The sequence below is a fragment of the Tamandua tetradactyla genome, chromosome 11, assembly GCF_023851605.1.
Source record: "Tamandua tetradactyla isolate mTamTet1 chromosome 11, mTamTet1.pri, whole genome shotgun sequence".
Taxonomy (NCBI): domain Eukaryota; kingdom Metazoa; phylum Chordata; class Mammalia; order Pilosa; family Myrmecophagidae; genus Tamandua; species Tamandua tetradactyla.
Genome location: NC_135337.1, coordinates 31,180,917 through 31,194,520, shown reverse-complemented (window position 1 = coordinate 31,194,520; position 13,604 = coordinate 31,180,917). Strand labels below are relative to the sequence as shown.

General features: G+C 35.5%; 1 protein-coding gene across 2 annotated transcripts in view; it reads right to left on the bottom strand.

The window, feature by feature from the left end:
* The window catches only part of DIPK1A (divergent protein kinase domain 1A), a 146,869-nt gene that overhangs the window by 120,020 nt on the left and 13,245 nt on the right, over positions 1-13,604 (bottom strand). Inside the window, exon 2 of one of the 2 annotated variants that reach the window (XM_077120258.1) lies at positions 6,557-6,664. The exons of the other annotated variant lie outside the window; for it this stretch is intronic. The gene's annotated coding sequence lies outside the window, so the exon portion shown is untranslated. The remainder of the gene's footprint in view (positions 1-6,556; positions 6,665-13,604) is intronic. 2 annotated transcript variants of the gene reach the window in all.

Below are 13,604 nucleotides of genomic sequence, written 5' to 3'. Positions count from 1 at the left end.
CTAGCTCTGCTACTAACTAGCTATGTGACTTTAGCCTATGAAGTCATTATCTATAAAATCAGCAGGTTGGATAAGGATCACTAAAGTGAATTCCATCATCTAATATATGATTCCAGATAACTCAAGGGTAAGGTCTTTATCTCATCCTTATTATCTTATCACTTATTCAAGTAATAAAGCAAGGAAATATATTCCATATTTGACTAACTAAACTAGTTAAAATACAGGAAAAATCATCTCCGCTATAAAAAAGCCATAGATTTAGCTCCATATAGTCAGAGAAAAGAAGGATATTATCAGAAAAATGTATTACACAGTTGAAGTTATGGTGATTTAGGTTACATCTTTTTGTATTCATTTAACTAAGTGAATAGTTTTGAAAACCCGAGTCTAGTTTGTTTGAATGGGGAGGGCAGAGAAGGAGAACATAAAAGCAGCTCAAGGTGGCTTTTACTCTAGCTCTTTCCACCGTAACAAGTATCATGCACCTCTAACATAGTCTTCATCTATTGCTTTGTTGAGTGTTACATGCTTCTGGATCATTTAAGTTTGAGCCTGTTAAATGCATAGGTCATTTAGACGTTTGGGGTAAAAAAAATGTACCATTAATAGAAAAAACCTTTTACCTTTATTGTTTCACTACTTGAAAGATTTTTAGTTCACACAGATTAGGGAAGTTCATTATATGCAATTAACTTTCAGCTACTCTCGGAAAAAAAAACAAAAGGTATAAAAACTCAGTGCCTGCACTCACCAGCTGCTAGGAGCTCACAGGTGAGTAGGGTCACACAGATTTGATAATCTCTGAGTTATACTTTTAACCTTAAATTTGTACCTAAAGTTGGATGCTTTTAGGTCCATTTTAATTGCATGTTAGTCACATGTCCCTTTACTAGCAGGCACCAAACAGAAAAGTTCAATTGTAAGGTGCTAGAAAAATGATTAAGGCATCACAAAGCTAATTAACTGATGTGGATTTTAATTTTTTTCCTCTGCTAAATTGGTAAAATAAATAGTTTTCCTGAAAATATTACAATCTAGTTAGCACAAGGATCAAAATAAAATAGTGTAAATGAAAGTACTTTGTAAGCAGTTCTATAAATTAACTGATGGCTAAAAGAGGAAGATGACAGGAGAAGGTGAGATTATTGAGCTCTATGAGTAGAAACCCCTCTGCCATGGTCTGGTTCATATGTCAGCTTGGCCAGGTGGTGGTGCCTGGTCGTCTGGTTGGGCAAGCACAGGCCTGTCTGTTGCTATGAGAACATTTCATGGACTTAAATCATGATTGCACTGACTGCATCCACAGCTGATTGTGTTTGTAATCAGTATGAGGAGTGTCTTCTGCAATGAGTGATGCTTAATCTAATCACTGGAAGGCTTTTAAGGAGGATACAGAAGAGACAGTCACTCTTCTTGCTTCAGCTGGCAAGCCTCTGTTAAAGAATTCGCCCAGACCCTTCATCGCAGTCGCCAGCTACACAGCCTGCCCTGCAGACCTTGGACCCTTATATTTCCACAGCTGTCCAGCCAGCCTCCCCTGAGAGTTCATTGTGGACCTTCACCGGAGTTGCCAGCTTGTGGCCTGCCCTACAGACCTTGGACTCTACATCCCCATGGTTATGTGAGACACTTTTATAAATTTTACATCTGTGGATATCTCCTGTTGATTCTGTTTCTCTAGAGAACACTAGCTAATACACCCTCCAAGCTCCAATTATTCATCAGACCTAAAATATTTTGTTTTTGATTTAAAAATGAAGCTTCATATTCCTTTGAAAAAATAAATAATATTTTGGGGCTTCTCTGTTTCTCTGATTCAATTTGCATATTTGCCCAAAATAGACAAAGGCAGTAATACTAGTGGGCTATCAGTTTTATTAACAAAGCTAATTAACTGATGTGGATTTTAATTTTTTTCCTCTGCTAAATTGGTAAAATAAATAGTTTTCCTGAAAATATTACAATTTAGTTAGCACAAGGATCAAAATAAAATAGTGTAAATGAAAGTACTTTGTAAGCAGTTCTATAAATGTAAAGCATTATTATTACTACTGATCTTAATTTTTAAAAATTTTTCATATAAAGTCCAAAATTGGACATTGTTAGGTCGACATCTTTCTCCAGTCACTCTACTTTCCTCCAAGCACATAATCTGGTGACTAACCCATCGTAAATAATTTGTGAGTATTACTTCACAATTATAGTACATTTTACTTTTACCTAGCTCCAGAGGATATACCTTTCAGTTTGTGGGTGTCTGAACAGAAATCTCTCCTCTAGATTGTGAACCAGGAAAGAAAACAGACTTTGAAATGTTCTTTCAGTCTCCAGTTGGGTCAGAATTGGATGTCATGGTACTGGTGAAATGACCAACTATTACCAAAGTATTCATGCTGCTTTTCAAAAAATTCCAGCAAGAGGTCATTTGAATCTCTGATTGGGAAAAAATTAGTTTCCTGATGGATTACAGTCTTGATCAGTTCCTGGTGAACTATAGTTCTAACAGTGAAAGATAAAGCAATAAAGCTTTTAGAGAAAATATGAAACATTTTTGGAGAAAAAATAGAGATCTCTTAAATAGGATATAAAAAGCTCTGACCATAAAAGGAAAAATTGATAAGTTTGATTATATTAAGAATATAATCCTTTTACCAAAGGACACTAATAAAGCACAGAAGTGGAAGAAGATATCGTAATAATATATCCGGCAAAGGACTTCTACAGAGATTATATAGAGAATCCCTATAAATGAATTAGAAAAATATAGCTCACCCAATAGAAATATGAGCAGAAGTTCTGAAGAGTCGTGTACAAGAGGATATTCAAATGGCCAGTAAACATGAAAAGATGCCCAACTTCATTAAGAGATATAAAATACAATGTATTAGTGAAAATATGGAGCAACTGAAATTCTCAAAAACTGCTGGCGGTATAAGCTGTTACAATCATTTAGAAAACTGTCATATTTATTAAAACTGAACATGTACATATCTATGACCCAGAAATTCTACTCCAACAGAAATGCTTACATATGTTCACAAAAAGACAGGTATTAGAATTCCATAGCTTCAAAATTAGTAGTAGCTAAAAACTGGGAATTATCCAAATGCCTATTAGGGGTAGAATGGATAAATAAGTTGGAGTATACTCACACAATGAATACTCTACAGCAATAAGAATGAGTTATGTATAACTACATATGACAATAGGGATGGGTCTCTCAACCATAAAGCTAAGAAAAAGAAGCCAAACCCAAAAGGTAAATATGATTCCATTTATATAGATAAACAAAACCAGGCAAAAAACAATCTATGCTATTAGAAGTTGGGATAGTGGTTACCACTGCAGGGGACAGTGATGACAGGAAGAGAACATGAAGAGGGCTTCTCGGGTGTTTGGAAAGTTTTGTTTCTGATCATATGTGTACTTTTCTGCATGCATGTAATACTTCCATAAAAATTTAAGAAGCACTACTTTTTCTTTTTGTTTCATGTTGAGGCTTTGGCCTTTCAATAAAAAGTCAGTCCTCCTTGGATGAATCTCAAAGTATGCAATAATAAAGCTCATTTAAGCTAACTGCAGACTAACCTTTACCCAAGCTCAGAGCCTCACAGAATTATGGACCTAGTAGCAAAGAAATTTGACCTTTTCTGATTTAAAAAAAAAAGTATTAGAAAGGAATAATTTTATTTTCTCCCTGCCTACCACTGTTTTTATTATGGGCTATACAGAGAAGTAAGTTCATAATAACATTATTTCATTTAACCCTCATAATAACGCCATGAAAGTAATATTTTTATTATCATTATTTTACAGGCACACAGCATAAATGTGATAGAGTCAGGATCTCAATCCTGTGTGTCTGACTCCCAAGTGCATGCTTTTAATCACCACTTCATTTTGCCTGATTGTTATATTGGGGGAACTGCAGCATGGAGTGGTAACAATTTTCTCTGGCTTTTGCTCAACCACTCTAGAAGGCCATATCTGAATAGAATCCTCCCTCCTCCTTTCTACAAAGACCCATAGAGGAACTGAACTGTTAAGGAATGAAAGCGGGGCACTAACACGCCAAGTCAGAAGCCCATTTCACTTTAGGACTTCAATAAAAATGTCTAACAGTCTTTAACAATTGGCTAAATGAGAAACTGGGTAGAGGTCTCAGTAGACTGGTTTCAAATGGGCTAACAATACAGAGTGAGTCATTTTACTTAGACCATGGAGGAAAAATTGGTTTTTTTTTTGACAAAATGAATATCAGTGAGAAGGTTCTTGATTGTGCATGGGTGTCTGCATTTTCTTAAATTGTTCTCTAGAGTATAATTTTTTTCCAAAAGCTACATTGACAAGTATTGATTATTTAATATAGATGTTATTAAGGCTTTAATAAACTTTAGGATGGTAGAAAAATATTATTGCCTAGACCACCGATCTTTAACCATCTTCTGATCTTTAATCAGATACTGTATTCAGAAAAGTCTCACCTGGCGGATACTTTCCCAATTTGCAGATATAGTACATAAGAAAAAATAACTCTTTCACTCATTCTACTTTGGAAAATCTTAAACAACTGCTAGTTTGTGTCAAAAGTCCATTTCAGAGTTAAAAATTACACCTCAACTTGAGGGTAGTTTCATTTTCCTTCATCTATATGCTTTTTCAAAGCTTATTTTGAAATAAACTTCATAATGCAAATTCATGATAATAGTCATGAACTAGGGATACTCTCTCCTCCCAACACCTACATGTAAAGCAGTCTCCTGTGGTGCCACAATCTCTACAGTTCCTTGGTGGAAGTGCCAGAGGTTTGATTCTAAGCTATACCCACCCACTGTAAGGCTTAAATGAAGGGCATCCTATCAAGATATATATTCACTAGCTTGAATCTTGAAAGTGCTTATAGATGCAGGAAAAAAAAAAAAAGATCATGTGTGGCTCCACTGTGTTATCTTATCTGGGCTCTTTCCACAAGTACACATGTAAACTGTTATCTTATCCAAAGTTCTACAAAAATATTAGAAGAAATTTTTTCACAATAGATAACATAAATGTGTCCCCTATTTATTTACTAAATGTAAAAAAAAAATCTGTAGAACTTTTGTGGTTTGTGGAAGCATTGTTTATTATCATACACAATAATGAAATTTTTTATATTCAATACGACAAAAACTTAAATGACTTGGTACAAGAATTTTTAGAAATCCTTATGTAGAGAGTATGTTAACAGCTCCCAATAAGAAAAAATATGTTGATTCCTCCAAGGTAACTCATAAATATATACCACAGATAAAAACAATCACGTTGTAGGGGGGAAATTGGCTATGTCATTAATCTGACTTCTAAAAGTTTTTTGAGTAGGCAAAAGTCCAACACAGAAAACTAAAATGTGGTTTGAAAGTTATTAAAAATTTATATTTTTTGGATATAATAGCATTTTATGAGGACATTAAAGCAATCCTTTCTCAACAGTCTATTAATTCTTTCATAATTGTTATTAGTGAGTTAAAAAAGCTTCCTATCAGTCATCATCATCATCTCACCAGGGAATGAAAAAATAAGGCTAAGAAAGACAAGACTTGATACAAATTAAATCGCATGCTCTAAATATCATGCTAAAGTTTATTATTCCTCTTAAAATCATATAACAGTAGAATTCTCTTCCTCTTTTCTTCACATTCAAAATTACATCAATAAAAATAATACTATACAGATGTGTATCATCCAATACTAATATTTTGTATGGTTAAATTTCATCATAACCTTCCTTTGGAGAGGAAAGTCTACATATTATAATGATTTTTACATTTATGTGATAGATTTAGCTGTGGGCCGTTTTTATATTAATTTGAATTAATAGGATCTATTTTAGGTTAATTACTCCTCAGAGATACAAATTCCTTTGCAAAGCAGTCAGCAGTGTTTTAAAAAATTAACCCAAACCAGGGGTAGTTCAGTGGTAGAATTCTCACCTGCAATGCAGGAGACCCGGGTTCAACTTCTGACCCATGCACTCCCCTCCAAAAAAACAAACAAGCAAACAGAAAAAGAAAAAACAAACAAACAGAATTCAACAAATGGTGCTGCAATAACAGGATACTCACATGGAAAAAAAATGAAATGTGACCTTGGGCATACAGCACACACACACACAATTAACCAAAACATTCATAAATCATATGAAGCAATGCATTAGCAAGGCCAAAATCTCTTCTTTCTCCTTGTATTTGTAGCTTTCAAACCTTAACCCTTTGCTTCCTCACCTTCCCAGATACCCCTTTCATCCATGATACCCCTTTCCTCCACATTCCTCTCTTCTGTCAACCAGAAAATAAGACATAATCTATAATCATCAAATGGCTACAGTACATTTACACTATAACTAATCCCACACTATAACACTAATCCCACAAGTACTTTTATAAACCTACTAAAAGTGAGAAATGGAAGCCTTAATTCTATTCAATAAAGTTCAGACATTGTCAACACATAGAGAGATTTTATTTTGAGGGGGCAGACAGAGGAAGTCTAAAATTATGATTATCTAAAGGCAAACCTGATGTAGTCCTTTCAGAGTGATTGCTGGGGGAGGAGGTGATTATCCCTCATCACTCTATCCTTACCACAGACTGCTGAAACCCCACTCTCCTCTGCAACCTCTTTCCTTTAAGGAGAAAAAAAAGAAGCTGTTTAGAACATAGCTATTAAACACATCTGTATGAACACATCCCTCACCTTGATTCAACAATTAGGCATTAAAAGCCATCAATATTACCTTTCCACAATATAACACACAACTTCTTTCTTTTCTTATTCTTTCAAGTAGTATAGTTTATCTTCTCATTTTTTTAAAATGGCTTTTTGGTATTACAATCCCATCCCCTAATTGATAGATCTCAAATTATTTAATATTTTGCCTACCTCTGATGATTAATATTTTTTATTTTTTTTAAGTATACTTTTTGAAATATAGTCCCTTCATCAGTGGGATATTATGCTCTTAAAATCTATCTTTTTTGTTTGTGTACCCCCAAAGAATTTTGAAAACTCTGCATATTTTTAAGTTGACATCTAAAATTTTTCACAAGTTTAAATAGTTGCAAAGGAGTGATTTCTACCATATTGTAAATATTGAATTTTTTTTAAAAAGCTGTTACAAAATTCTTTATTCTTTAATGCAGAGCATGATTACATTAATATTTTAATCATATAACTGCATTTATCATCACAATAGACTTTTTTGTGTATGAAAAATAACATACACTAAAAAAAGAATAAATTTCAAAGCACATCGCAACAATTAGTTGTAGAACAGATTTCAGAGTTTGGTTTGTGTTACAATTCCACAATTTTAGGTTTTTACTTCTAGCTGCTCTAAGATACTGGAGACTAAAAGAAATATCAACATAATAATTCAGCAATCACACTCACTTGTTAATCCCAACCTTCCTCTATAACTCCACCATCATCCTTGATCCTTCTCCCACTCTTTAGAGTACTTCGGCTATGCCCATTCTAACTTTTTCATTGGAAGGGGCTGTTGATAATTGGGATGGGGGATGGAACCAGGTGATGTTCTGGAGAGACGGGCCTCTCTGCATTTCAGGACTTTTCTGGTCCAAGGCCCCATCTGAAGGTTGTAGGTTTCTGGAAAGTTGCCCTAGTGCATGGAAACTTTGTAGAATCTTACATAACCCCCAGGTGTTCTTTAGGATTTGGAAAAGCTGTTGTATCATTCTTAAATGTATCATGGAATTTAAACTACAGCAATTTGATAGCCGCCATTCCAAAAAACCCTTGATGAATAAATAGTTAATCATCAGAAATTCTACATCTCTCCTTTTTCTCTTTGAACTTATATTTCCTTTCTACTACTAAAAATTATTTTTTAAAACTTTTAATGTGAAATATTTATAGATTTTCAGGAAAGTGCTAAGAAATGAACAGGGAGGTCCCAAGCACTCTTCACCTAACCACACCAACGTTAACATTTTGCATAACAAACAATAGTTCAATTATCAAAACTAGGAAACTGACAGACACAATATAGAGCTTATTCAGATTTCACCAGTTGTATATGCACTTGTGTGTATGTGTGTCACACTCATTGTGGCATTAATTTGCATTTCTCTAATGGCTAAGGAAGCTGAACATATTTTCACTGCATATTTGCCATCTGCATATCCTCTTCAGTGAAATGTTTTGTTTTTACAGTTGAATTTTGAGATTTATTTATAGGTTCCAGACACTAGTCCTTTGTCAGAATGTGGTTTGCAAATATTGTCTCCCAGTCTGTAGCTTGTCTTTTCATTCTCTTAACAGAGTCTTTTGCAGAACAAAAGCTTTTAATTTTGATAAAGTCCAATTTATCATTTTTTCCTTTTATGGATCATACTTTAGTCAAGTCTTTGCCTAGTCCTGCACCGCAAAGGTTACTCCTTTTTTTCTATAATAGTTTTATATTTTACATTTATGACATGATCCATTTTTATTTAATTTTTTTGTATTAGGTGTGAGATTTAAGTCAAGATTTCTTTTTTCTTTTTTTCACCATGGACGTCCGATTGCTCCAGCATCACTGATTAAAAAGGCTATCCCTCTCCCTTTGGATTGCTTTTGTTCCCTTGTCAAAATTTAATTAGGCATATTTGTGTGCCTGTATTTTTGGATTCCCTATTCTATTCCATTGATTAGTTTCAATCCCTGTGGGAGTACCACACCGTCTTAAAAAATGTAACTGTATAGTAACCATTAGAGAAGAATGCTTCCTCCCACACAAATTCTTTTTAATGTAGTCTATTTTATGTTTGGAAGCCTTTTACTAATATATTTTTCCTCAACAAAAAATGTCTATAAATTGACATTTCTCTTTATTTTCTGAAATCAAAGACTCCAAGTGTTAAAACAATTTCTCTAGGCTGAGTTTTCTTTACAATTATTATTAATACTTGTGATAATTAGGCTCTGGTGTCAACTTGGCCAAGTGATGATGACCAGTTGTCTTGTCAGGCAAGCACTGGCCTGACTGCTGCTGCAAGGATATTTCGTGGCTGGTTAATAAACCAGAAGGATGGTGTCTTAAATCATCAGTCAGCTGATTGTATCTGTAGCTGATGACATCTGCAGTCAACTAAGGCACGGCCTACCACCAATGAGATAATCCAATCAGTTGAATCTTTTAAAGAAGAGAGATTTTTTTCACTGCTTCTTCAAAGCGAGCGAGCCTCTCTTGTGGAGTTCGCCCAGACCCTTCATTGGAGCTACTAGCTTCACAGCTTGTCCTACAAATTTTGGACTCTTCCATTCCACAGTTGCATGACACACTTTTATAAATCTCAAATTTACAGATATCTCCTGTTGGTTCTGTTTCTGAGAACCTGACTAATACACTACCCAGTCAGCTAAAATATAAAATACACAACAAATTTTATTTAATAAATTCTTACTATAAGAAGGAAAGCTTTATTGAATGTGCATCTTATAAAGGAAAGGGTGAGGTTTTTTTTCTTCAATTAGCTCATGTTTCCATGCAATGACTATCACTGTCAGAATGAAATAGGGGTCAGCATCATTTCTATCCCTATTTTTTGTTTCTGTAACTTTAAGTGGTGAGAAATCATAAATGAGATAAGAATAGAAGTCTTGTTATAGCAATGTCTCTCACATCTTTGAAATCTTTTTGAGTTATATGACAAAATTAACAGTAATCTACCATCAAAATACATTTAATGATCTATGAGTTAATTAGCAGACAACTTGATTAGGCCCTCTTTCAGTTCAGTTGGAAGCAAAGCATGGATGCTATTTGATTTGCAAAAGGATCTGTACTCAGTGGTTCCCTGGGATAGTGTTACAAAGTCATTCACTGTCTTAGCATAGAGACCAAATATTTTCAATTGCCCTTTGTTTGGCCGGCTGTTGGTTTTTACATCAAGGGCAATGGACCTTTGAAAGACTGGAGGTGGACAAGCAGTCTGCCATCCTTTGTAAAGTGGGAGAAGGGCAACTGTAAAAGAGAAGGTGGGAAAGGAGACCCTGAACCTCAATCTCAGGCGCATTCTCAGGCAGAATAATATTAAGAAAAAGTACATGAGGAATTTAAGTATCAAGAAATTGATTTCCTTAAAGTATCCAGCTCCATACCTCTTGAAAGTCTACCAAAATTTAAACACTAATGTACATCTGCAGTGCACAGTATCAACACCAGCACAGGAAATATGTGGAAATGAGCAGTAAATGCTTTTTGATGAGGAAAAATGCAGTACCGAGATGACAAACACCAAAATAGCAACACAATATATCAAGGAAAGCACTCCACTTGAAAGTTAAGACTCAGACTGAAGCAAATTAAGTTGTAGTTTAAAGCATAATAATTAGAGCCTTTAAATTCACCAAAGCATTCTGCTATCATAGACTAAAAAGGCTTGTTTATCCCTTCTCATTCCTAGGGGAATAAATGATCTCATAAGCCTGTCTAGTTCACCAAAGTGCTGTTTAAAAGCTGATGAAATGTTTAAGCAATTCATTATATTAATATAAAGATCTTTTATAGGACATAGGTGGACGGGTAGCATTAGGAGTACGGGGGAAGGATATTGCTAACTTATAAACTATAGAAATCAGGCACAAAATTGATGCTAATTTTAAGACCTTAATCTTTGAGTAGTTTTTGTTTTTGTTTTAAATAAAACCAACTGCAGTTATTATACAGATTTTCTGGAGGGGAAAAAACTGTATCATCATATCTTTATGCCTCTGAAGTTATTTACCCTCAATTCTCTTGCCTTATTACAGCACATTAATTTATTAATTATATGATGCTTAAACAGACACTGCAGCCTTAAAAATAAACAGCGCAGCTAAATATTCAGAAAATTGTAGCTTAAAATTCACATAAGAACATTTAGCTCAAGATGATAAATTGATATATATATATATACTACTTAAAGCTTACAAAACCAAATTGAAATAAAGGAGGGCAAAAAAAAAAAAAGGCAACAAACTGCTAACAGCAGAAAGAAAGGGAAGTTGAGGATTCAGGAGTGGATGACAAACTTCAACAAATTTCCAGAATTCAAAACACAGATGGAATTGTGTTGAGGGATGAGATAGACAGAGAAAGCCACAGGCCAAGAACACTGCACAAGAGAACCGACAGGAGCTGGGAGCCAAACTGCTCGTTGGAATGCTGGAAGGAATCTAGAGAGCCAATCTGCTCCCTTGAACACCTGATGGCTCTATGCTTTTTGCCAAGAGGCACCAGGGAGGGCAGGAGTGAGAGATGGGGCTAAAGATGGGGGATAACTGAAAGTCTGTACCTGGAACCGCACAGGCTGGCACCCTCCTCGCTCCACATGCCCCCTTCCCCTCCCAGCTCACCGGCAGTCCAGCATTAACCATCAGCTGAAAACTGGGTAGCTGAAGGAAAAAAACCTGGGGAAGGACAATTCTTCTGTGTGGATACTGGGAGCCCAGGGTGAAGCACTCCTCTGGGGCAATGTCTCCAGCCTGAGTGAGGAGGCACCAAGAACCAAGGAGCCAGTCAAAGCAGACCACCCTACCCAGGGCGCTCAGTCAGTAGGGAAATCGACCAACTTTAAAACAGCAGAGGAAATTCACATCAGTTACCCAGTCCTTTCTAAAACATGAATAGCCCATCAAAAGTCACAGGCATATGAGGAAAACCAACAGCATGACAGAGAAGCGTTAAGAAAAAGCATACAGGAAAGGGAACCCTGAGGGGAACAAAGATAAGTAAGGGACATAAGAAAAGATTAATTAAAAAAAAACAAAACAAACACTACTAATTCAAAAGATCCAAGAGAATATCATATCCATATAAAACAGGAGGAAGCCATGAAAATGAACAAAGAATTTGGAAGAACTATTTTAAATTAAATTTAAAAATTTTTGGACTCTAAAAAGTTGAGTAAAAAAGGAAAGAAAATCAGCAGATGATCTGGAAAATAAAACTGGGAAACTCAGAATGAGAGTATATGGGAAAAAAGATGGAAATCATAGAGAAATGATGAGACATGAATAGCCAGTCAAAGATGCACAACATTTAACAAATAAGAGAGTTCCAGAAAGAGGGAACACAGAAAATAAAAGGGGAAGAAACTATTAAATAATAGAATTTCTCAGAGCTGAACAAAGACCCAAGTCTTCAGCTTGGAAGGGCCTGGGGCGTGTCCAATGCAGGCATAGCTCAGAGATACTGTGGGTTCAGTTCCAGACCACCACACTATGACAATAAAGCAAGTCACCTGAAATATTTTGGTTTCCTAATGATGGTAAAAGTTATGTTTACACCACACTATAGTATATTAAGTGTACAATAGCATCATGTCTTTAAAAACAATGTATATACCCTAATTTTAGAATATTTTACTGCTAAAAAATGTCATCCAGCAACTGAGCCTTTAGCCAGCTGTAATCTTTTTGCTGGTAGAGGGTCTTGCCTCAGTGTTGATGGCTATTAACTGATCATGGTGGTGGTTCCCGAAGGTTGGGGTGGCTGCGTCAATTTCTTAAGACAAAAGTTAAGTTTGCCACGTTGTTTAACTCTTCCCTTCAAGAAATAAAGATTTCTCTGTAGCACACTATACTGTTTTACCCACTGTAGAATTTTTTTCAAAACTGGAGTCAATCCTCTAAAACCCTGCTGCTGCTTTATCAACCAAGTTGATGTAATATTCTAAGTCCTTTGTTGTAATTTCAACAATGTTGACCTGTTAACATTGATATTTTGACCTCCTTCCATGACTCACAAATGTTCTTCATGTCCTCTAGTCAACTGAATCATTTCCAGAAGGTTTCCAATTGATTTTGCCCAGATCCATTGTAGGAATTACTATCAATGACAGTTATAACCTTACAAAATGTATTTCTTAAATAGTAAGACTTGAAAGTCAAAATGACTCCTTGATCCATGGGTTACAGAATGGATGTTGTGTTAGCAGGCATAAAACAACATTTATCTCCTTGTACATCTTCATCAGAGCTCTTGGGTGACTAGGTACACTGATAATGAGCAGTAATATTTTGAAAATAATCTTTTTTCTCTAAGCAGTAGGTCTCAGCAGTGGGGTTAAAATATTTAATAAACCATGTTGTAAACAGATATGCAGTCATCCAGACTTTGTTGTTCCTTTTGTAAAGCATGAGCAGTGTAGATTTAGCATAATTCTTAGTGGCCCTAAGATTTTCAGAATGGTAAATGAGCATGTCCAGCAGCATTAGCCCCTAACAAGAGAATACGTCTGTCCTTTGAAGCTTTGAAGCCAAGCACTGACATCTCCTCTCTAGCTATGAAAGTCCTAGACAGTATCTTTTTCCAATAGAAGGCTGTTTCAGCCTACATTGAAAATCTGTTTAGTGTAGCCACTTCAATCACCTTGGCTAGATCTCTTGGAAAACTCGTGGCAGCTTCTACATCAGCACTTGCTGCTTTACCTTGCACTTACAGGTTATGGAGATGGCTTCCTTCCCTAAACCTCATGAACCAACCTCTGCAGCTTCGTACCTCTCTCAGCCTTCAAAGAGTTGGAAAGAGTTAGGGCCTTTGGTTTAAGGGAATACTGTGGCTGGTTTGATCTTCTATC